The following is a 24688-nucleotide window of genomic DNA, read 5'->3' as shown; positions in this document are numbered from 1 at the left end:
GCAAAATCACAAAGGGGGACAAAAACATTAAAATGTGAAGGACGTGGCACTAAATAGACAGAGAAAGGACACATGTTTCCAGTATGAGAGTTGAAGCCAGAAGGCAGCGCGTCCGCGTGTTCTGCCTCAGTTGGGAACATGTGCATCTGACAAGCACATTCTCCACCATGCCACACATATGCATGTCCCTCACTGGTCTCAAAAGCACCACGAGTATTGATATTTATTGACATTGGGGGTTACACATGAATTTTGGCAAGTGGGAGAATTTGCCTATGTGGAATCTGTGAATAGGAATCAATTGTATTTTCAAAACAGGACAGTTAACAACACAAAGAAAAAGATAAGCCTAGAATCTCACCACCCGAAATTCTGGCACGTGTCCTTCTAGAATTTTTATTTTATTTTATTTTGAGAGAGAGTTTCACTCTTGTTGCCCTGGTCTGATCTCAGCTCACTGGAACCTCTGCCTCCTGGGTTCAAGCTATTCTCCTGCCTCAGCCTCCTGAGCAGTTGGGATTATAGATGCCCGTCACCACCCCAGCTAATTTTTGTATTTTTAGTAGAGACAGGGTTTTACTATGTTGGTCAGGCTGGTCTCAAACTCCTGACCTCAGGTGATCTGCCCACCTTGACATCTCAAAGTGCTGGGATTACAGGCATAAGCCATCACTCCTGGCCTCTAGAATATTTCCTATTTGTGAGAACGTTTTCAAATCCCTTTCATACTCTAAAATTGTATAATTTAAGACAGATTTTCCCCTGGGAGTAAAGTGCTTAGGATGACTCTAAATTCACTGTCATTAGCAATGCCGATGACCTTAATATCAGCTTGCCAGCACTTCTCCATTTTCCCCATTGCCCAAACTGGGACTTCTGACAATTTTTGTGAGGTTAAAAATGGTAAAGAAAAATTGTTCTCCAGACACTTGTTAAAAGTGACAAGATGGATTTTACCCAAGACCACTGCAATAGGGATAGAGTGTTACAAAAGGGGAGGGACTGAGCTCACCTCCAAAACCAAGGGCACAGAGGGACTTACAGTCAACGGGCAGATGAGAAATCCATGGGTGGAAAATTACTAAGACAGACTTGGGTCAGTATCAAGGGTGGAGGGGAAAAGGGAACTCTGGTTAGATACAAAAGCTAGAAACACACAAGCTTGATTGGACATCAAGAGCATGCTCAGCTAAGCTCTTCCATCTTGGAGCAGAGGAGCTTGGCTGAAGCTTGGTTAAGGTCCTTTGACAAAGGCAAACTGCTTGAATGTGGTTTTCCTTCCATTGGCATTCTCTCAAACACTTTTATTTCCGTGTTCTCTGCTAGATGAATGGTTACAGCAGTTTTTATGGTATTTCAAGGCTTACTAGATCCAGCCCCCATATTAAAGCTGTTGGTTGAGGATGCATTTCTCAGCTAGTGAGTGCTTGAGTGGCAGTGATTGAGATGTAAGACTAGACTCTAAATTATAGCAACAGCGAATGCCAAACTAACAAGCATGAGAAAAACTACAACGAATAAAGTTCTGTTGCATCTCTGTGCTTCTTAAGCCAAGGACCAAGGAGCGACCTGTTCACCAGCAAAATATCATGGTCACATGCTACTTTAACCTTTAGTAAGTGACTGTTTATTTTAAATTTTGCACATACAGTGAAACTTGGTTTTTACCTCAAGTGGAACTATTTCATAGTAATATGACTCAGGTTTTCAAGCCAAACAGTATCACACTACAAATCTTTTTGTTAGCTTGTTTTTCTTCACTAATTTCTAAGTATGTGACGTTAAAGGTAGTAAAGAAAAGTACATTTCTCGTGTTGATAAATACTTTTTTCTTTTTTTTTTAATTACTGTCATCCATTGACCATTTTATTTTTTTTGTACTTTAGGTTCTGGGGTACAAGTGCAGATCATGCAGGATTGTTGTATAGGTACATACATGGCAAGGTGGTTTGCTGCCTTCATCCCCCCATCACCTTTATCTGGTATTTCTCCTCACATTATCCCTCCCCACCCTCCCCACCCCGTGCTGTCCCTCCCCTAGCCCCCGAAACTGACCGCAGTATGTGATGCTCCCCTCCCTGTGTCCACGTGTTCTTAGTGTTCAACACTCGCCTATGAGTGAGAACATGCAGTGTTTGGTTTTCTGTTCTTGTGTCAGTTTGCTGAGAATGATGGTTTCCAGATTCATTCATGTCCCTATGAAGTACACGAACTCATCATTTTCTATGGCTGCATAGTATTCCATGGTGTATATGTGCCACATTTTCATTATCCAGTCTATTGTTGATAGACATTCGGGTTGGTTCCAAGCCTTTGCTATTATAAACAGTGCCATAGTGAACATACCTGTGCATGTGTCTTTATAATAGAACAATTTATAATTCTTTGGGTATATACCCAGTAATGGGATTGCTGGGTCAAATGGAATTTCTATTTCTAGGTCCTTGAGGAAGCACCACATTGTTTTCCACAATGGTTGCACTAATTTACATTCACAACAGTGTAAAAGTGTTCCTATTTCTCCACATCCTCTCCAGTATCTGTTGTCTCCTGATTTTTTTAATGATCACCGTTCTAACTGGCATGAGATGGTAACTCAATGTGGTTTTGATTTGCATTTCTCTAATGACCAGTGATGATAAGCATTTTTTCATATGATTGTTGGCTTCATAGATGTCTTATTTTGAAAAGTGGCTGTTCATATCTTTCACCCACTTTTGAATGGTTTTTTTTTTTTTCTTGTAAACCTGTTTTAGTTCTTTGTAGATTCTGGATATTAGCCCTTTGTCAGATGGGTAGATTGCAAAAATCTTTTCACATTCTATTGGTTGCCGGTTTGCTCTAATGATTGTTTGCTTTGCTGTACAGAAGCTCTGGAGTTTAATTACATCCCGTTTGTCTATTTTGGCTTTTGTTGAAGGTGGGTAACAACAAACTTCTCTGAGTTAAAGGAGCATGTTCTAACCCAATGCAAAGAAACTAAAAACCTTGAAAAGAGGTTAAATGAAACACTAACTAGAATAACCAGCTTAGAGAAGAACATAAACGACTTGACGGAGCTGAAAAGCACAGCACAAGAACTTCATGAAGCATACACAAGTTTCAATAGCTGAATAGATCAAGCAGAAGAAAGGATTTTTTTTTTTTTTTTTTTAGGAGGGGGGTTTTCACTCTTGTCCCCCGCGGGGGTGCGATGGGGCGAGCTCTGCTCACCCCAACCTCCGCCTCCTGGGTTCAGGCAATTCTCCTGCCTCAGCCTCCTGAGTAGCTGGGATTACAGGCACGTGCCACCATGCCCAGCTAATTTTTTGTATTTTTAGTAGAGACGGGGTTCCACCATGTTGACCAGGATGGTCTCGATCTCTTGACCTCGTGATCCACCCGCCTCGGCCTCCCAAAGTGCTGGGATTACAGGCTTGAGCCACCGCGCCCGGCCTGGATTTTTTTTTTTTTTTTTTGAGAAAGAGTCTTGCTCTGTCACCCAGGCTAGAGTACAGTGGTGCGATCTTGGCTCCCTGCAACCTCTGCCACCCAGTTCAAGTGATTCCCCTGCCTCAGCCTCCCAAGTAGCTGGAACTACAGGGCATGGCAGTGCACGTCCTGCTAATTTTTTTTTTTTTTTTTTTTAGTAGAGATGGCGTTTTGCCATGTTGGCCAGCCTGGTCTTGAACTCCTGATCTCAAGTGATCTGCCCGCCTCAACCTCCCAAAGTGCAGGGATTCCAGGCATGAGCCACCGTACCTGGCTGATAAATACTTTAATATTGTGTGATTTCTCACAAGTATTTCACAATGTGAATGTGCCATATTCACAACATGTACCTCTCTTGTTGGACATTTATATTATTTCCAATTTTCACCCACATAGTGGGAAGCATTGGTGTGTCTCAGTAGCCAACACTCCAAGACTGAGAGCCAAAGAAAGGACTGTGAGTCATACCCTGATTCTGCGTATTAGCTATTGTAATCACAGGTATTAGCTATTGTAATAGCATGTATTAGCTGTACAACCAGCATAAGTTGCTGCCATGCTAAACCTCATTTTCTTTGACTGGGAACACAAATCATGACCATAATAGTATAGGTACCCCCTGTTTTATTGCATTTTTTACAATAGAAGGTTTGTGGCAATCCTGAATCCAGCAAGTCTCTAGGCACAGTGTTTCCAACAACATGTGTTCACTTGATGTCTCTGTGTTACATTTTAGAGATTTTTGTCATATTTCAAACCATTTCATTATTATTGATCTGCTATAGTGATCTATGATCAGACATTTTAGAGATTTTTGTCATATTTCAAACCATTTCATTATTATTGATCTGCTATAGTGATCTATGATCAGAAATCTTGGTGTTACTATTGTAATTGTTTTGGGACAGCATGGACCACACACACATTATGGTCAACTTAATAAATTTGTGTGTCTGACTGCACCACTGACCCTTTATTCTCCTGTCTTTCTTCCTTTTCTTGGGCCTCCCTGTTCTCTGAGATGTGGCAATATTGAAATTAGGTCAGTTAATAACCCTGAAATGGCCTCTAAGTGTTCAAGTGACAGGAAGAGAAGGTAGTATGTCTCTCGCTTTAAATAAAAACTAGAAATGATTCAGCTGAGTGAGGAAGGCATGTCAAAAGTTGAGCTAGGTCAAAAGTGAGGCCTCTTGCCCCAGACAGTTACCCAGGATATGAAAGCAAAGGAAAAGTTCTTGAAGGAAATTAGAACTGCTACTCTCATCAGCACATGAATGCTAAGAAAAATAGCCTATTTCTGATATGGAGAATGTCTTAGTGGTCTGGATTGAAGATTAAACCAGCCATGACATTTCTTTAAGCCAAAGCCCAGTCCAGAGCAAGGTCTTAATTGTCTTTAATTCTATGAAGACTGAGAGAGGTGAGAAAGTTGCAGAAAAAAAATCTGAAGTTAGCAGACTTTGGTTCATGAGATTTATGGAAAGAAGCTGTCTCCATTACATAAAAGTGCAAGGTGAAACAGCAAGAGCCAATGGAGAAGCCACAGCAAGTTATCCAGAGGATCTAGCAAAGATAATCCACGAAGGTGGCTACAGTAAGCAACAGAGCTTCAATGTAGACAACATAGCCTTCTCTTAGAAGAAGGCGCCCTCTTGGGCTTTCATAGCCAGAGAGAAGAAGTCAATGCCTGACATCAAAGCTTCAAACCACAGGCTATCTCTCATTAGGGTATAACACAGCTGGTGACTTTAAGTTGCAGCCTGTGCTTGCTTACCATTCTGAAAATTCTAGGGCCCTTAAAAATTATGCCAAATCTACTCTGCTTGTGCTTTATAAATGGAACAACAAAGCCTGGATGACAGTACATCTGTTTACAGTATGGGTTACTGAATATTTGAAGACCATTGTTGAGACTTACTTCTCAGAAGGAAAGATTCCTTTCAAAAATACTACTGCTCATTGACAACACACCTGGTCACTCAAGAGCTCTGATGGAGATGTACAAGGAAATGAATGTTGTTTTCATTCCTGCTAACACAACATCCATTCTGCAGTCCATCAACCAAAGAGTAATTTCGACTTTCAAGTCTTATTACTTAAGAAACGCATTTCATATGGCTACATCTGCCATAGATAGTGATTCCTCTGATGAACTTCAGCAAAGTAAATTGAAAATCTTTTGGAAAGAATTTCTATTCTAGATGCCATTAAGAACATTTGTGATTCATGGGAAGAGGTCACAATATCAATATTTACAGGAGTCTGGAAAAAGTTGATTCCAATCCTTATAGATGACTTTGAGTTTCAAAATTTCAGGGGAGGAAGTCACTGCAGATATGGTGGAAATAAAAAGAGAACTAGAAGTTTCAGTGGAGCCTGAAGATGTGACTGAATTGCTGCAACCTCATGATAAAATTTGAAGACTAGTTGCTTCTTGTGGATGAGCAAAGACAGTAGTTTCTTGAGATAGGATCTAGTCTTGTTGAAGAGACTGTGAGTTTTGTTGAAACAACAGCAAAGGATTTAGAATATTACATAAACTGAGTTGCCAAAGCAGCAGTAAGATTTAAGAGAATTGACTCCAATTTTGAAAGAAGTTCTATGGAAGTTCCCAGCCCTCCCGAAAAATCCTTCCCTCTGTTCCATCTACAAAATATAGGACTTGATTGAAAATACCATACACTAGTAGAAAATTAAGCAAAAAGCAAGTCACATGGTTGAACTGCATGCTTTTAGGCAAGTATCCAATTATATTTTTCAAGTCAACTAAATATAAGCATCTTCCTCTCTGCCTGTCTATTGGCCATAAACTAGGGTAGTTTGTGATTGCATACCAGTGCTTCTAGTTTCAAATTGCTTGTCGTGCACGCAAATATAATTGCAGAAAACAATACATGCCAAACCAGACCTCATTACATGTTATTTTAAATCTACAAATATCAAGTGCCTTCGAAGGAAATTCTGACACTTACATGGAATTGGAGGGTTAGCTGACAGTTTTCTATGAATATAAAACCAAACTGTAGCTTTTAGTTGCTAATTTGCCCTCTGCCTAAACTTTTTGACATAAAATCATGATCCCTGCAATCTCCAGAATTGCCAAAAGCAGGACTGGGTAAACTATACCCCTTTGCCTGCTTTTGTAAATAAAGTTTTATTGGAACATTTAAAAAAAAATTTTTTTTGATTTTTTTTTTTTAATCCTGAAAAGTAGACAGTAAAACAGCTCCTGGGAGAATTTACAACCAACTGCATGAGGGTCTGGGAAGCTGAGGGTGGAGCAGGGTTGGGAGAGTGAACAGGAAGGGCTTCTCCTTTCAGTCACTGTAGCCTCACTTATGACCAAGGGAAGAGGGGATTATTTTGTCAAAAAGGAAGAAGGTAGGAAGAACTTCAGGAGGTGGAAGGTAGGGGAGGGGGGAAAATGAAAGGTCATCGTTTGTAAACAAAGAATTCCACGGGCCATGATTCCTCAGAATCATGGAACTAGGGAGTAAAATGCTATCAAACAGCTTCACATGCTACAGAGAAATCCTTCATGAAAGGAAGAGTCAATTGATGCAGCAAACTTCATTGTTGCTTTGTTTTAAGGAATTGCCACAGTTACCATAATTTTCAGGTACTGAGGAAGGAGACCCACGCATCTAGGGTCACCTCCCTGTTGACCTCCACGCTGCAGTTCAAGTGAAGAAAAGGCTGGCCAACTGGCGCCTCCTAAATCACCTTCCTACAGATGGCAGGCATAGTATGGGGGAATCTCTCCAGAAGGCACTGTTTTTACTTAAACAAGATCAAACCCCCACCCCACTCCTCCTCCAACGACCAAGACCCTTTCATATGTGATTTCGAAAACTGTAAACCCAAGATGCTTTCACATGTAATTTCTAAGGCTGTAAACCAGTAGCCAAGCTCTTTAACAAAGAGAAACTCTGCCTTTATATAGGCTTACACTCTAGATATTACATGTGAAAGGATCTTAGGTTTACAGCCTTAGAAATTACATGTGAAAGCGTCTTGGGTTTACAGTTTTCGAAATCACATATGAAAGGGTCTTGGTCGATGGAGGAGGAGTGGGGTGGGGGTGGGGAGTTGGGGAGAGATAGCATGGGGAGAAATGCCAGATATAGGTGATGGGGAGGAAGGCAGCAAATCACACTGCCATGTGTGTACCTATGCAACAATCTTACATGTTCTTCACATGTACCCCAAAACCTAAAATGCAATAAAATAAATTAAAAAAAAAAAAAGAGCTTGGCTGTCAGACAAAGAATTGTCGCCTCGCTCCGGGGCTGTAATAAAACACCTCTTCCTTCCTAGTTCGGTGTCCCAGAGGTCTGTTTCTCATGGCCGATCCTGCATCAGTACCACTACCCTGATTGGTCAGCAGCCATCAACATAGGCAAGCCTCTTCACCAGCAAAAAGATTACATTTGCTGAAGGATCAGGTGATCATTATCATTTTTAGCAATAAATTATTTTTATATTAAGGTATATACTTTTTGTATATAATGTGATTGCACACTTAACAGACTACAGTATAGTGTAAACAGAACTTTTGTATGTGCTGGAGAGTCAAAAACTTCATGTGACTCACTTGATGGTGGTCACCTGGAACTGAATTTGCAATATTTCTGAGGTGCAAACTCCCAAAATTTGAGACAGGTCTCAGTAAATTTATAAAGTTTATTTTGCCAGCGTTGAGGACACACCTGTGACATGGCCTCAGGAAGTCCTGACAACATGTCCCCAAGGTGGGACGTGAGCATTTTTATACACTCCCAATAGGGAGTGTATAAGAATGCTCATTTTAGGTAGACATGAGACATCAATCAATTTGTAAGAAGTACATTAGTTTCATCCAGAAAGGTAGAGGCAGTACAAATCAAGGCCCCCCCACTGGGAGCTTCCAGGTTACAGGTAGGTGAAGGATAGATGGCTGCATTTGTTTGAGTTTCTGATAAATCTTTCCAGAGAACGCAATCAGAATATGTATGTATCTCTGTGAGCAAAAGGATGCCCTGCATAGAATGGGAGGCAGATTTGTCCTGAGTGGTTCCCAGCTTGAAAGGGCCTAAGACATTTTCCTTTCACAGAGATATGCCTGTAACACCTCCAAGAATTTTTTGTAACAACTAACTAAATAAATGGTAACAATTTAGCACTCAGTAAATATCAGCTATTAGCTTTTCTAAATAATCCTAAAATGTGCAACCCACTGTTTACATTTCTGCACACTTTCTTTTGCATTAAAAATTTATAAAAAGAACAATTACACTTATTTTATAATTCATTTAGAACAAATTCTTCTAGAGATAAATATTTTTAGTGTTTCAAAAATATATTGCCAAATTTTCCCCTAAAACATCTTTTTTTTTTTTTTTTTTAACCAAATTACTCTCCCAATAGGGAATGTTCAAGAATGCCCATTTCACCATACAATCACTGGGACTGAATGTTCATTTTAAGTTTAACCAGCCTTATAAGCATTAATGATTCTGTTGTAATTTTTTTTTTTTTTTTGAGACAGGGTCTCACTGTAGTGGCCAGGCTGGAGTGCAGTGGTGTCATCTTGGCTCAGTGCAACCTCCACCGCCTGGGTTCAAGCAATTCTCCAGCCTCAACCTCCCAAGTAGCTGAGATTACAGGCACATGCCACCAACAGGGTTTCACTGTGTTGGCCAGACTGGTCTCTAACTCCTTACCTCAAGTGTTCTATCCACCTCGGCCTCTCAAAATATTAGGATTACACGCGTGAGCCACTGTGCCTGGCCCCATTGTGCTTTGATTAATGAAATTGAATAGCTTTTTTGTGTATTTCTTTGCCACTTGGATTTTTTTTAATGAGTTTCTTGCTCACTGCATTCTTTTCCACTAGGGTGTTAGATATTTCTTATTTAATTGAGAGTTCTAATATACGAATACTTCTACTCTTACGTCTGTGAAATGTTTTGCAGGGATTTTTCTCATTTTTATTGGACCCAATTTGCTTATAATTCTTTTCTGATCTATGAGAATTTTAACTTTTATGTAGTGAAACCTCATAATCTTTTCTTCAGGACTTGAATGATTTGGTGCATGACTATTGGCAATGCCTTTTGAAACAAATATTCTAGCTATATCTATTTGCCCCCCTGGGGGGCCACACACATGAGGCAGCAAGCTGAAGACTCAGAAGGGGTGGCTGGGCAAGGTTCAGAAAGATGCTCAGCTTCTGGGGGGTACCACATTTAAACCAAGCACCAGGCTAAAGCATGTGTCTCTGGAGTAAACAAACGCAGCAGGCAGACACATACAACATACACCGAAAGAAATGTTCCTAGTCGAAGTGTAAAATAAGACCTGGTCTTATTTTTTAAATTATTCTCTGCTATTTATTCACAGATTATTTCCCAGAAAGACCTTTTTAGAAGTCTCTTAGCACAGAGCCACAGAGAATCTTGTGCTCATTTTGTAGCTGTTTGATATTTTACGCTCCCGAGCTGTGTAAATATTAGCTGAAAGACTTCGCCTATGATAAAGGCTGTGGCTTATGCCTCTCCAGGCCCTTGAAACAGCTTCTGTTGACATAATCTGCACAGTGTCCCAGCAGCTGCACACCACGCTATTCTCCACGCTATTCTCTACCCCGCACCATTGTTCACGCTGCACTGTTCTCGACATGGCCCCTGTGGTGCACTGCCTGTGCACGGTGAGCCGGCTGCCTCCCTGGACTTCTGGCTCAATATCTTTTTGCATCAGCAACAGTCAGAGTTCATCTCCAGCCCCACATGCTTCAATAAGAGATGGACCCCCCTGAGCTCCCTCAGACCTCCCGGTTGACCGGTGGGGTTATTTTGTTGTAATGCATCATTTCACGGCTACCCATTGCTAACAGTGGGCTTCTCCAAGCAGGGTCCTCAACTTATTTATTTTTGCATTCTCAGGACCAGTCACAGGCCCTGGACAACAGTAGGCACTGTAGGTGTTTGCTGAACGATGAAGGAATGAATGATCTTTGGTCCTCTAGATATTTTATTTCTGTAATACTCTATTGGACTCTACTATCTACCTTTGAGACAGCTCAAATCACCAGCCCATCACATATCTGCCACAAGGAAGAGTCACAGGAGACACTAATGGCTCAGGAGCCACAACCCCTCCCACCACTGAGTCCTGATCACTTCTACCTGTGCCATCTCCTGTCTCAGTCCCTGCCCAGCATCTAGCCCTCCATGCTCAGCACTTGACTAAGTGTCCCGCAGTCCAGGCACTGGAATTTCACTCCTAGGAATTCTCTGCCAAAGCCACTGGAAAGAATCCAGCCCAGACCCCTCGTACCCCAGGCAGGCCCATGTGAGGGAGTGGATTCCTCAAGGGCCCAGGGGTGGATCCACAACCATGCATTGTGGATCTGTCCATGGTCCTGCCTGTTCGTGCACACAGGACATGATTTTGCTTCCAACACTGGGAAACTGGAGACTTTGTTCAGCCTCCCTTGACTTTCCTTTTCTATCCTGATGAAAAAAATAGGGTTGACATTTTTTACCCTATTCCAAAAAAAAAGAGCCATAGTTTATGTCTCAGAAAACATGTACGCTTTTCGGACTGTGACGCCCTGGCTCACTCTCCCCCTCAAGCATATATGTATAAATCCAGGCACAAGGACTGGGCGCGGGGGCTCACGCCTGTAATCCCAGCACTTTGGGAGGGCGAGGCAGGTGGATCACGAGGTCAAGAGATCGAGACCATCCTGGTCAACATGGTGAAACCCCGTCTCTACTAAAAATACAAAAAATTAGCTGGGCATGGTGGTGTGTGCCTGTAATCCCAGCTACTCAGGAGGCTGAGGCAGGAGAATTGCCTGAACCCAGAAGGCGGAGGTTGCGGTGAGCCAAGATGTTACACTCCAGCCTGGGTAACAAGAGTGAAACTCCGTCTCAAAAAAAAAAAAAAAAATCCAGGCACAAAACTAATTTGGGTGACTTCCCCCTGGGTTTACTGGTTTCTTTTCTTTTCTTTTTTGTTTTTTTGAGATGGAGTCTTACTCTGTCACCTAGGCTGGAGTGCAGTGGCGTGATCTTGGCTCACTGCAACCTCTACCTCCCGGGTTCAAGCAATTCTACTGCCTCAGCCTCCCAAGTAGCTGGGATTACAGGCGTGCCACCACGCCTGGCTAATTTTTGTATGTTTAGTAGAGATGGGGTTTCACCATATTGGTCAGGCTGGTCTTGAACTTCTGACCTTGTGATCCACCCACCTCAGCCTCCCAAAGTGCTGGGATTACAGGCTTGAGCCACCACACCTTGCCTGACTGGTTTCTTAATGAACATAAAAATGCCTAGAAGGAGATATGCTTCCAACAGAGACCATAAAGAAGTTTCTAGCCATGAGAGCTTTTCAATAACAGGAAAATGGCTATCTAATAAACCTGCCTCAAAAAAGATCCTCTAAGTTCTTTTATTAACCCTTAAGACTCTGGTTAAACAACAGGCCACTAAGAAGCTTTACATGAGCATTTTTGTCACTGGCCAAGAGGCACACGAATAATACAAATCCGCTCACGTGTGGCCTCCTGCTACACCACCAAGTGTCAGGCAGATGCGAGGTCAAGGTCAGCACTTTCAGTTACTCGATGACCTTCAACCTCCACCCTTTCTGAGGCTCCTTCTCAGCCTCCGTGAAAGCAAGAATGCATGGAAATATCTCCCTCCAGTGCTCCCGGGAAGATGAATGAGATGACGGGGCGAGCGCCTGCTGCAGAGTTGGTGTTCAGTAAAACGTTTTCATTAATAACAGGGGAACTGTGTGGGGGGAGAGGGGAAATATGAGGACTCTACCTTCTGTTCGACTCTCCTATAAACCTAAAATTGCTCTGATAGTCTATTAATTTTTTTAAGTAAAAACTAAAATTATTAACTGGGCAGAAGTGCCTCGTTTTGAGACTTTTGAGGCCAGCTTCCTCAGCTCCTTCCCTCCTCCCCATCTAGGACCCATTATCTTCACCTGTATTTCTCTTCCACAGGTCTGAAACCCATCTGTTTACACACTGGAAATCCACTGTTTTGCAACTGCTGGTTATTTCTAGCCTATGAGACTTAGGTGATGCGGACAGATTTTTCAGACTCTGATGAGATAATAGGGACTAGAGTCAGAGTTATGCTCAGGGCTACTTTCCGCAAAACTGCCCTTCTCAGAGACTGTGGTCCCCAAAGCCAGTTATTCCACAAGCTTGGCCCCAGGTTCCCACAGCATTCTTCAGAAAGTCATGAAGATTCTGTGCCACTGAGGCCCTTAGCACATGAGCTGTAAAAACTGCAAAGAGAGAAACATCTCAGACTTCCCTACATGGATAAAAGCAACATAAACAGAAAGTGTTCTGGGAGGCAGCATGGTGCTGCAGGGGAGAGGTGTGGACTCTGGATCCACACAGCTTGGCTTGTATCTTTTCTCCATGGCTTATTAACAGGTTTACCTTAAGTAACCAAGTAAGCTCAGCTAACCTCACCGGCCACCATGATGCACCCCCATCCTTCTAATGGAGAGATGGGAGAGACTGTGCTCCTGGAAACAGGATCCAGGCCATCTGTGCAAAGCTGCCACTGACTCAGGCTTGCTGGGAGAGCAGGCATCAAGGAGGAGGCTGAGCCAGCGCCACGAGGATGGTGGTACCCCTGCCCTCCAGCCTCTTTACTCCCATTGGTAGAACCCTTCTGCAAACCAGGTATTCTGGGCTCCTGAGAAGCATGGTCTGCGTGATTTGGAGTCAGTGGGGGAGACAGGAGACCTGTGGGAAAAGAGACCCAGGACAGGCTGACGTCTTAGCTCCCATGCTTTATTGGTAAGAGCTACTACTATGCTCATTTTACAAGGGAGGGACCTGGGACCCAGAGACCAGAAGGGCTATCCTAGGTGTGAAACTGGTTGAAGCAAGCAGAAGGAGAACACCTGTTTCCTTCATCCTGTAGGCCAAAGTGTCCCTCATTATAATTGACACAATTAAGCCAGGGCACCACACACACACACACATATGCACACACCCTTGCCACTGTCTTACACTGGTACCACTACTTTTATGTAAACCTGGGTGTTCTTGTTTAAATAGGCACTCTCTCATTGGTCTAGAAAATAGTTAACATTGATATAAAATTACATGCGCTAAGAACTACGTTAAGCTCTTTGCATGGTTCTTGTATTTAATCTTCGTAAGAACCTTGTCGGGATTATTACTCCCTTTAACAGATGAGAAGACCAAGGCACAGAGAGGCTGCACAACTGAACCAAGACTCCACACCTGCTGTAGTCAGATCACGCCACAGTTGAACTTGGGCAGTCTGGCTCCTAAAGGCACCCTAGAAAATCCCCTGGACACAAACGCAGACAGAGATTATCCCTAACAGCTGTAGCCAGATGCATATCAATTGATGAAAAGAGCATGGCTTAAGTAACTTCAGGATAGAAACTTGCAAAACCATTTTCTCCCAGGGTGCAAGGAATGATTTCCCGAATGCCCACTGAGGGCCAGAGGGTACCTCAGCTTCCACGGTGCCTTGGTTGCTTATAGATCCCGTTGGTTACAAATGGTAATCAGAACGAGAAAGGGCTTGGGCAGCTCTTGGCTGGAGGTGAGACCTGGCCACGCCCCCTATCTTAGTCCTTTTGGGCTGCTAAAAAGTACTATAGACTGGGCAGTTTATATAAACAACAGACAATGATTTCATAGAGTTGAGAGGCTGCAAGTCTAAGATCTGCCCTGGCAGATCTGATGTCTGGTAAGGCTTGTTTCTCATAGACATTGCTTTCCCTCTATGTCCTCACATGGTGAAGGGGTGACGGGTCTCTCTAGCATCTCTTTGTGTTGAGACGGAGTCTCGCTCTTTTGCCTAGGCTGAAGTGCCGTGGCATGATCTTGGCTCACTGCCACCTCCACCTCCCAGGTTCAAGTGATTTCCAGCTAATTTTTTTGTATTTTTAGTACAGATGGGGTTTTACCATGTTGGCTAGGCTGGTCTTGAATTCATGAGAGCTCTGACGTTATGACCTTGTAAAAGAAACCCTAGAGAGCCAGGCGTGATGGCTCATGCCTGTAATCCTAGCACTTTGAGAGGCCAAAGTGGGCAGATCACTTGAGGTCAGGTGATCACTTGATGCAGGTGATCACTCTGACTTCATGACCTAATCGCCTCCCAAAGTTTCCCTTCCCTAATACATTGCCGGTGAGGATTTCAACATAGGAATGTTGGGAGAAACATACACGTGCACTCCATTGCCAACCCACTTGCAATCTGTATCATGGCCATCATCCTGGGCACCACACAGAACCGTGAAGAGGGTACAAGATAATTACAAGGCAGATGCTCGACGCATAGCACTTCACTCTCTACACCTACGCAAATTCAGGAGGAATCAAATCCATCATTTCAAAGGAGTTTTGGTCCAGAGAGGAACTCCTGCAAGGGCCTTTGCACTGGGTTCTAAGTCCCATTCCATCCATCCGGACTCCCTGGCCAGCTTGATCTGCATTAGAAAATGAACCTGCTGCAGTCAAGTGGAGCTATGCTTTCAATTCCACAGGACAGTCTTCCTCCTCCTCCTCCCTCCTCCTCCTCCTCATGGAGTAGAAAGAATGGAATAGTGGGTTTGCATTCAGAGAAAACAACTTGAGTCCATAGCTCTGCTGCAAGAGGCATGCACCTGCTGGCTGACGTCTTGGCCTCTCTGAGTCTGTTTCTTCACTTGCAAAATGGGGCCGCAAGCTCATGTAGGCAGAGAGCACTTTGGACTGCAAACCTGTGTCTAGCATCTATTATTACTGATGTTACAAAAGACAGGCAGATGCCTCTTCTCCTGAGGTAGCATAAGAAAAAAGGAAGAACATTTCTACAAGAAACAAATATCAAAATGCAAAGGAAAGCCGTGCTCCTCTGCTGACACAAAAGAGGAAAGAGCTTTCTGCCGCCGTTTCTTATTCATTCCCTGTTTAATAATCAGTGCTCTATCAAAGCAGATTCTTGGTCAACAATTATCCATAGAAAGGAGCCAGGAAATTGATCTTGATTTTCAATTTTCCTCCCATGGAAAGACACTACTTCCACTCACATCTCTGTAACCATGCTGTGATCTAAGTTAAGGCTGGCTGGAAACATTCATAACTTGAGCAATTTCAAAAGACAAAAAAGAATGTCACGGACATGAAATTGATGGATATTGTTCCAATTTAGTCCTGACTGTAGACAATTAAAATAGTAGCAATGAGGATGTGTGTATGATTGGGGTCCTTTGTTCACTTGACATTTTTCTGTATACCTAATTACAATATGCACACTTTCCTTAACGTAACGCTCCTATCTGCTGTTATGAAGGGCTGCTGAGCAGGGAATTTCACACTGTTCCTATGACACCACCCACCCCGCTTTCCCTGTCAGCTGTTTGCTGTACGGGCAGCACCGTCATGAGTAAATGACTGTACTCCACCATCACCATATACATTGCAACTCTTGGGTCTGTCCCTCAAAGATATTAATTCTCCAGTGGACCTGAGACATGTGAGTTGTACAGTTCTTTTTGCACGTTGTCAATTTCTTTTTGAAAAGACTAGAATGATACAGAAATATCACCCACCATCAGGCAACGAGCAGAGACACCCCATCTCTGTAAGGTTTTATCCTTCATTCAAACTTTAACTTTAAATCTTAAAGCATTCAAGTTTTATTCTTTTCATTCATGGTTGCTAGTTTTAAAAGTCTGTATGAGAACCACGAGGTAATTTGAATTTTAACATTTCTCCTTTGTTTTCACTTTATTAAAGAGTTATTTCAGAAGAAACTTTTCAGAAATCACCCCCCTCAGAAATTTTTCCCTTATTTTTTTCTCAGTTCTTTCCCTCTTTGTCTTGCGGTCACATTACTAGTTCGCAAGAGATCATCACCATCTGCCTTTGCTATAAGCTTGAGATGATTCAAATTATGTTCTAGTTGGTTGCTTGTTTTCATCATAGTCATAGCGTCCTGTGCCCGTGATGTGTCCTGGTGTCCTATCTATTATAAACATAGGACACCTGCACTGTGGATCTATTTAGCATGTTTTGGCACCTCTTTGGGGAGTCCTGATGAGCTGGTATCATGGTAAATATTAACTTCTCAGTTCACGGTGAATGCTTCCTTATTCCTCATATTGAACAGTTGCTGGCCTGGGGCCTGGTGTGGCTAAGAACCCTACACTTGAAGTGTCCCCAAGTAAAATTCTGAGAATCTGTTGAACCTTGGTTGCCACATCCTATTGTCCAAGAAACCAAACAAATCAGTAGTGCCCAAGCTCCTGATAAGCTCGTGCTATGTATTATCTCACTGAACACACTCCCAACCCTGCCAGGCCAGTAGAGGTACTGCTGTTTAACCTGACCACAGCCGCATAGCCAGTAAGTGCAGGAGTGGGTGCCTTGGAATCCACTTACACCTGTGCTGTCAGCTGCCTGTGTCCTCACCATGGCCAGAGATGAGACCACAGCCCTTCACGGGCCTCCCACTGGGGATGGGAAAGGCAGTGTCTGCAACCCACAGTGTGGTCCAGGGCTCCTGCCTGCTTCACTGCACATGGGAGAACGGGGAACATGGCTTCAAGTGGGAATGCTGAGCCCATAGACACACGTCTGCCTCCACCCACCTTGGCTGATCCCAACAGAAATAGGCAGAAGCTCAACAAACTCTGCTGCCCTCCATCCCCCAAGAGAAGAGCCTCTCCCCTGCCTCCTCCAAAACAGAATAAGTGCTGAATATGTGCCACATACAGGGCAGTAGTGTAAGCCCTTTACCTATATTCTCCTAAACTTCACATCAGCTCTGCAAAGTAGCAGTGTGATCCCCTCTACAGCAATGCGGAGAGGCTCTGGGAAGCTTGCAGAAGGCACGGAGCTCCCCTCAGCCCGCACAGTTCAGAAGTGGCTTTCACAGCTGCCTCTGCCCAGACCAGAAGACCAGGACCCTCCGCCGCCTCTTAGCACATTGGGAGTCTAACCTTTCCTACAAGGCCCTGTGCCCATCGCTGCCCCATAGGCCCATGAAGCACTTCTGGGCTCCCTGAGTGTCTTCCTTCAGAAATGCCAACAAGCACCAGAAAGACACAAAACATCAGAACGCCTTTTTTGCTCTTTTTTTTTTTTTTTTTTTTTGGAGACAGAGTCTCACTCTGTCGTCCAGGCTGGAGTACGATAGCATGATCTTGGCTCACTGCAACCTCTGCCTCCTGGGTTCGAGCAATTCTCCTGCCTCAGCCCCCTGAGTAGCTGGGACTATAGGCATGCACCAAAATGCCTGTCTAATTTTTTTATCTTTAGTAGAGATGGGGTTTCACCATGTTGGCCAGGCTGGTCTTGAACACCCAACCTCGGGTAATCCACTCATCTCAGCCTCCCAAAGTACTGGGATTATGGGCGCAAGCCACCGTGCCCGGCCGCACAACACCTCTTTTAAAATATCCACATAGTATGATTTTCCTAGAACCTTTCCCTAAACTTATTAGCCGACTCAAATTGAATTTCTGAAAGTAAAACCTTCAGAATAATCAACATCTTGAAGAGCAGAAAACCAATGTAATTAGATCCCCCAGACTATCTCTGAATTTGCGGGGAGGGGAGTTAAAGGGGATTTATTTTAATTATTTTATTCACACTGGCTGTGTGTAGAGGCCCACCCAGTGTGTGCCCAGAAGACAGGAAGAAAAGAAGCTGCTGAGAATGGCACGATCTTGTTTCCTTCAGAAACATCAGACACCCCTTAACTTGCTCTGTGGTCATCCATCCAGGAAGCTTGTGTTTTAGCCTGGGGTCACCAACAGGCTGCTGGCCAGCACTCCTGTTCCCCAAGCAAAAGGGATCTGTCTCTGGCATCCCTGACAAAACCACAGAGGATCAGCTTTTGTGCAGCGATGTTGCCTTTTGGAGAGGAAACCCTGCTTACCTGAATGAGAATTTTTTTTTTTTTTGACGGAGTTTCGCTCTTGTTACCCAGGCTGGAGTGCAATGGCGTGATCTCGGCTCACCGCAACCTCCGCCTCCTGGGTTCAGGCAATTCTCCTGCCTCAGCCTCCTGAGTAGCTGGGATTACAGGCACGCGCCACCATGCCCAGCTAATTTTTTGTATTTTTAGTAGAGACGGGGTTTCACCATGTTGACCAGGATGGTCTCGATCTCTTGACCTCGTGATCCACCTGCCTCGGCCTCCCAAAGTGCTGGGATTACAGGTGAATGAGAAATTTTCTGCAAGGAGTCTCTGCCCTTGGAGTCTCCAAGAGAGAAACATGCTTATGGGGAGAACCCACGTCACCTGCTCGAATTAGCCTTGGAAACTGAAGAAAACAGGCCATGGAGGCCACAGCGGGCCACTCAGCAGCATGCTCAGTGCCCTCGCACTTTCCTCGCTTATTCATAATAGAGCTCTAATTAATTGAGGACCTACTATGTGCCCGCCCCTTTATAAAACCAGACCCAGTTTTCACCACAGTCTGCTGGGAGGATGCTGTTAATCAGCTCCTCTCCCTCACCTCTGAGGGAGGAAAGGCGGCAAGGGAGGCGGGCGCCTGAATGCAAACCTGGGTCTGTGAGGCTGCAACACCTCCTTTCCCACCCACCGCGTGGCCTCTGCGGGCTCTCCATGCACACAAGCCAGTCTGGAAAATAATTTCCTCTCACTTGGTTATGTCGCTGTCGTGGCTCTAGGAATACAGCCTAAAAAGCAACCCAAAGTTTGGGATTCTTTGCCTGACCTGTTGCTCACAGATGGCACAAAAAAGCGGCCGACCTAGGTTGGTGCCTATTTTCTTGAAAAGTTTCTGTAAACCCTGTGCCACCTGCACACACTGGATACTCAGCTGTCCCTGTCGGCAGAGCCTCCTTCCTCCTGCCGGAGGAGAACTCAGCACAGCTAGAATCAACCGGCAAACCTCCCACCCCAAGCCCCAGGGTCACGGCCATCTGGGGAGATAGACGTGTGAGTCTGGTCCCCAAGCCATGAGTACAAACAGCGGTACTCACAGGCAGCCGGGAGTGGCTTGCTCTCTGTCCTCTCTCTCTCCTCTCCACAGTGACAGCTAAGAGGCACAGAGGATGCGATTGCCATTTATGTAGACACAGTGTCCGCCTCCCCAAAGCCAATCAGAGCTGCCGGCTCTGCATTATTTACTGAGCAGCATCTCTCCACCCTCCCACCACCTCCTGCCCCGACTCTGCCCCCAGGGGGAGGGAGCCATCCTAGCAGGATGGAGAGGAGGAGCAGGGCCTGCAGGGGCTGGGGAGAGCCCAGGGAAAAATGGGCCCTGTGTTCCCAGGCACTGTGTGGGACGCAGACTTGGGGGCAGTGCTCCTGGGACTCTCCCAGCAACTCTGAGAACCCCCAGGCTCCACTCCAGGGGTGAGGAGGGTAGCATGGCATTTGGGGGACGCTCACTCTGGGCCTGCTCCTTTTGTGAGGGACTATTAGGACCCTGCGATATCTGGGAGGCTCAGGGTGCCAAGCCCACTTCCCTAGACGAGAAAGTGAAGCAAGATGCAGATTAGGTGTTGAGCCACTTGCATCTCATTCAAAGTCCTGTGCTGTTCCCCTTAAGCCTATCAACATCTAATACATGGTTGGAGCTCTGTCTCTCTTCCCAGCATAATGCAGCAACAGGGAGGAGCATCTTCCCCACCCTCACTCCCACCTCTGGTTGATGGGATGCCGTTTCTCCTGAAGGTATATGTGGAGTCATGTGAAGTCGGGAAAAGGGCCTGGCCTTTGCAGAGGAGAAAGGGTGGGGAACAGGGTCCGCTCATGACGAGCAGCCTGCAGGTTCCTCTGCCTGGATCACACACACATGTACACACGCCATACACACTCATGCCTGCACACACGTGCATGCACATGCACACACACACACAAGAACACATGTGCATGTTTACGCACACTACACACATGCACAATAGCACATCGTACATGCATGTATACCACACACACATTCTTGCACACATGCACACACACACATACCTAAGTGCAGTCCAGAGCTAGAAATTCCCCAAGGAGAGCCATCCATCCTCTCACTTTAAGCAGCATCTTTTCAAAGAAGCAGTTACCCCTGTAGAGCAGAGACCCCTTGGAGCTGAGGCAGAGGCAGCAGCCTTCAAGGTAGCAGGACATGCCATGGGTACAGGGGCTGCAGGGCAGGAAACCCATAGGTGGAACAAGTGAGGGGACCCTGGTCTCAGCCTGTGAATAAGCAGCTCCCTCCAGCAGCCATGCAGGGACCTGCAGGCAGCAGCCACATGCACAGTGGAAGCAGTAAGGAGATTAGGCCCATTTACGCAGAGGGTGAGATGGGAGCTGCCCAGTCGTCACCATCCAGGGGGAACCAGAAGCCAGCAGCAGGGTGGCTCATCCTCCCAAACACTGTGAGTTCAGTCATGACTACAGGGGAGAGGCAGGTCCCAGCTATGAACATTGGAGCTCTGTGGAGAGGCGCAGTGTCAAGCTGGACAGCCAGGCACTTCTTGAGCTAAAATTTCTCTGTCCTGAGGAACACAGACCTCTCTTTCTCACCCGTGGCAATGCACCCATGAGGAAGACCCTGTTGAGGGAGGACTGACCAGGAGCTTGGGGGCTGCAGTGAGTGACTGAGCACAGGGCTCCCACAGGGTGAGGCTGGAGCCGCATTGCTCCCTGGGTGAGTGCCCTTCACCCTGCACATGGCTTGGGCTACACACCAGGGGGACGCAGGTACAAGGAGGGGCTGGTATTTTATTATCATATATGTATAAGTAGTATTTAATTTCTATTTTATTTTTTTTGATACATGAGTTATTCAGTAGCTATTCAAAAAATGTCCAAATTGTCTGGCACGGTGGCTCACGCCTGTAATCCCAGCATTTTGGGAGGCCGAGGCGGGCGCATCACCTGAGGTCAGGAGTTTGAGACCACCCTGGCCAACATGGCAAAACCCCACCTCTATTAAAAATACAAAAATCAGTCGGGCATAGTGGCAGCTGCTTGTAATCCCAGCTACTCAAAAGGTGAGGGAGGAGAATCACTCGAGCTCGAGGGGCAGAAGTTGCAATGAGCCAAGATCGTGCTACACACTCTAACCTGGGCAGCAGAGAGAGACTCCGTCTCAAAAAAAAAAAAGTCCAGACATACATAGCAATATTTGCTCATTTTAAAATTGAATTCTAATTTAATTAATTGGATTGAATTTTGGTCAGAGAACATGTTGATGTGAGAGCAATTCTCTGATAGATGTTGACAATTTACATTATGCCCTGATACTGCCTCGGATTTTGTAAATATTTCAGGTGCACTTGGGAAGAAAGTGTATTTTCTTATTTTTAGGTACATGATTCCATATATGTCCAATAAAGCAAGATTATTACTTTTGTTTTTGAAATTTTCTAAAGAATTACTAATGTTTTGTTTGCTAAATCTATCATCTAGTTTATTATAATCGGTAAAAATGGTTGATTTGTTGATTTCTCTCCATAGTTGAACCAAGATATTTTTTTATATGTTTAAGGCTCTATACACCTTTGGAACTGTAATATATTCTCGGTGGAGTAAAACTTTTATAATTTTATTTTATTAGTAGTATTTATTAGTATATAGTTTATATATAGTTTATATTAGTATATATTTATTAGTAGTATTATTATTTCATGAGATAGGGTGTCACTCTGTCACCTGGGCTGAAGTGCAGTGACTTGATCTCCACTCAACAAAACCTCCCCTTCCGGGCTCAAGCGATTCTCCTGCTTCAGCCTCCTAAGTAGCTGAGACTACAGGCGGACGCCACCATGCCTGGCTTATTTTTATATTTTTAGCAGAGATGAGGTCTCACCGTGTTGCCCAGGCTGGTCTCAAAGTCCTGAGCTCAAGTGATCCGCCCACCTTAGCCTTCCAAAATGCTGGGATTATAGATGTGAGCCACGGCACCCCGCCCTCATTTTATATAACTAATTAATTAATTAATTGAGTTGATTACTCAACTGACCTTGTTAAAATGTGAAAACTCTGCTCTTCTTCCACGGTTGTGCCTGCATTCAACATTCCTGAGCTTCTCCCCTTTCTTAGAGACCAGGGAGGCATGAAGCTCAGGGGTGGCACTGTAGGCAGATGGCTGTGTCTCTTCAAATTTATTTAGTAATTTTTAAAAGCCTGAAAATATGAAGCTGCACCAACATTTCCCTGGTTTCAAAATGTCACGTATCTGCTTTGTGGGTCATTCTTTTTTTTTTTTTTCTTTTTGGAGATGGAGTCTCACACTGTTGCCTGGACTGGAGTTCAGTGGCTGGTTTTTGGCTCACCACAACTTCCGCCTACCAGGTTCAAGCGATTCTCCTTGCCTCAGCCTCCCAAGTAGCTGGGATTACAGGCGCCTGCCAGGTAATTTTTTTTGTATTTTTAGTAGAGAAGGAGTTTCACTATGTTGGTCAGGCTGGTCTTGAACTCCTCACCTTGTGATCCGCCTGCCTCAGCCTCCCAAAGTGCTGGGATTACAGGCGTGAGCCACTGCGCCCAGCCCAGGGTCACCTTTATCTTGCACCTCATCCAGAGAAGCACAGAGAGCAAGGCAGAATGCTGGAGGGACTTACCCCAGCCATGGGACCAGCACTTGTCACCCTGGAATGACACACTGGATTGCTTTGCTGCCGGACAGCACCAAGCACAGACGGGCTTCGTTCACATTTCATCTCCGCCAGCTGCAAGACCTTGTGCCATCTTCCATCTCCAACTCTGGCTATTTGCTTACTTGCAAAATGGGGATGGGACTGGAGGTGAAGAACGTGAACCTTCTTCTAGACAGAGCCCAACGCAAACTGACCACTCAGAAGTGATGGTTTTAACTCACGCATGATAGAGAGCAACAATTTCTTTGCAAGACTGATGTATTCAGATGGGAATTGTACTCAGCATGGCAAGTTGGTGGGAAAGATCTTCTAATTCTCCTCAAATCACACTGCATAGGTAGATGCCAAATTGACCTCTAAGGAGACCGTAGCATCCACCATAAGGAGAGAGCGCTCACGGAGCCTCAGAGGTTAGGAAGGTAAGGGCAGAGTTCACGTTGATTAATCGCCTCCATAAAATTATGGGATTTAATCCTAGCAAGGTAGATACTATGAAAATCCTCATTTACAGAAGAAACAGAAGCTCGGAGGAATAAAATACCCACCACCACCCCTGGCGGTGCGTGTGAAAAGCAGAACCATGTCTGGCCTGCGTTTGCTGCTAAGCCACAGTCATGAAATCATTCCCAGTGCCTCATCAGACATGTGACACTGGAGTGTGTGCATGGGGAGCAACCGAGTGCACAGAACAAAAGCCCCTGCCAGCCTGCGGCAGGAGAGAAAGCACCACGCAATGTCCGTCAACCAAGTTAAGTTTTAAGCAAATGTTCAGTAACATGGGGCCAGAGAGTCAAGGCACAGTGTTGCTGTTTCCCCCCACTACCATCTGAATAGGTATAAAACCAGAGACTTACACAGCCGGAATGTGAATTCCTTATAGGGCTACTCTCCTTGATGGGATTCTCCAGCTTCGGGGACTGAGGGGGATGTGGAAAAGCCGCTGAGGCACCGGCGCTGAGGCTGTCACTCCTGAAACTCTAAGCCACACATTTCCCTCCTCTTGCATTTCCAGCCTCATGTGCCAGTTAAACATTAATTCCCGATGGTGACAAAGGTCAAGGAAATCTTGAGAAATAGCTCTCCTCTGAAAATCCTGAGAGCACAGTCTAAAGAGACTGTTTCATCCCCAATCCTGGAAGCTTGAATCTTTCTTATGCAATTCTACATACATCCCGCTGTGTACTAAGCAGCCCTGATTTCAACTTTGCAGCCCATTAGGTCATCTGATATGCTCCAGCCCTGCATGAGGTGATGCCTGCATTGCACACAGCCTCCTGCCGCCCCAAAGTTAGCCTGCACTTCCCGGTACAGCACTCAGCAATATGGGCAAGATTTCCAGGTTCAGATATCAGCAGAACCCAGGAACTCACGGAACTCACCTTCCTTCCCCAAACCCATCAAAATCATAGTCGAGATGCATGAAACAATACTCTGAGTGGAATTTGGACACATTTCTAGAAAAAAACCCAGAGTCGATAGAATTTTATTAGAGCGCCAAGCAGGGCTGAGAAAGCAACTTTGAGAACTTGAGCAGGCACGGCCTCCAGGGAACTTAGGAGCTGGTCTTTCTGGCAGACCCCCAGCGCTCGGCTCCAAGCG

At 44.9% G+C, this 24688-nt stretch overlaps 1 protein-coding gene across 3 annotated transcripts in view; it reads right to left on the bottom strand.

Annotated features, from left to right (window-relative positions):
- DDC (dopa decarboxylase) overlaps positions 1-24088 on the bottom strand; it is a 103999-nt gene extending 79911 nt beyond the window's left edge. Inside the window, exon 1 of one of the 3 annotated variants that reach the window (XM_032244211.1) lies at positions 23944-24088. The gene's annotated coding sequence lies outside the window, so the exon portion shown is untranslated. Of the gene's footprint in view, positions 1-19474; positions 19572-23943 lie in introns of those variants that run through there. The other 2 variants (XM_032244210.1, XM_032244209.1) reach the window with 2 other exon arrangements.
- Between the last annotated feature and the right edge of the window lie 600 nt (positions 24089-24688).

This window comes from Sapajus apella, unplaced genomic scaffold, assembly GCF_009761245.1.
Source record: "Sapajus apella isolate SASKATOON/1434 unplaced genomic scaffold, GSC_monkey_1.0 scaffold54, whole genome shotgun sequence".
Classification (NCBI taxonomy): domain Eukaryota; kingdom Metazoa; phylum Chordata; class Mammalia; order Primates; family Cebidae; genus Sapajus; species Sapajus apella.
Note: the sequence above shows the minus strand (reverse complement) of the source record. Positions and strands in the feature narration are given on the sequence as shown.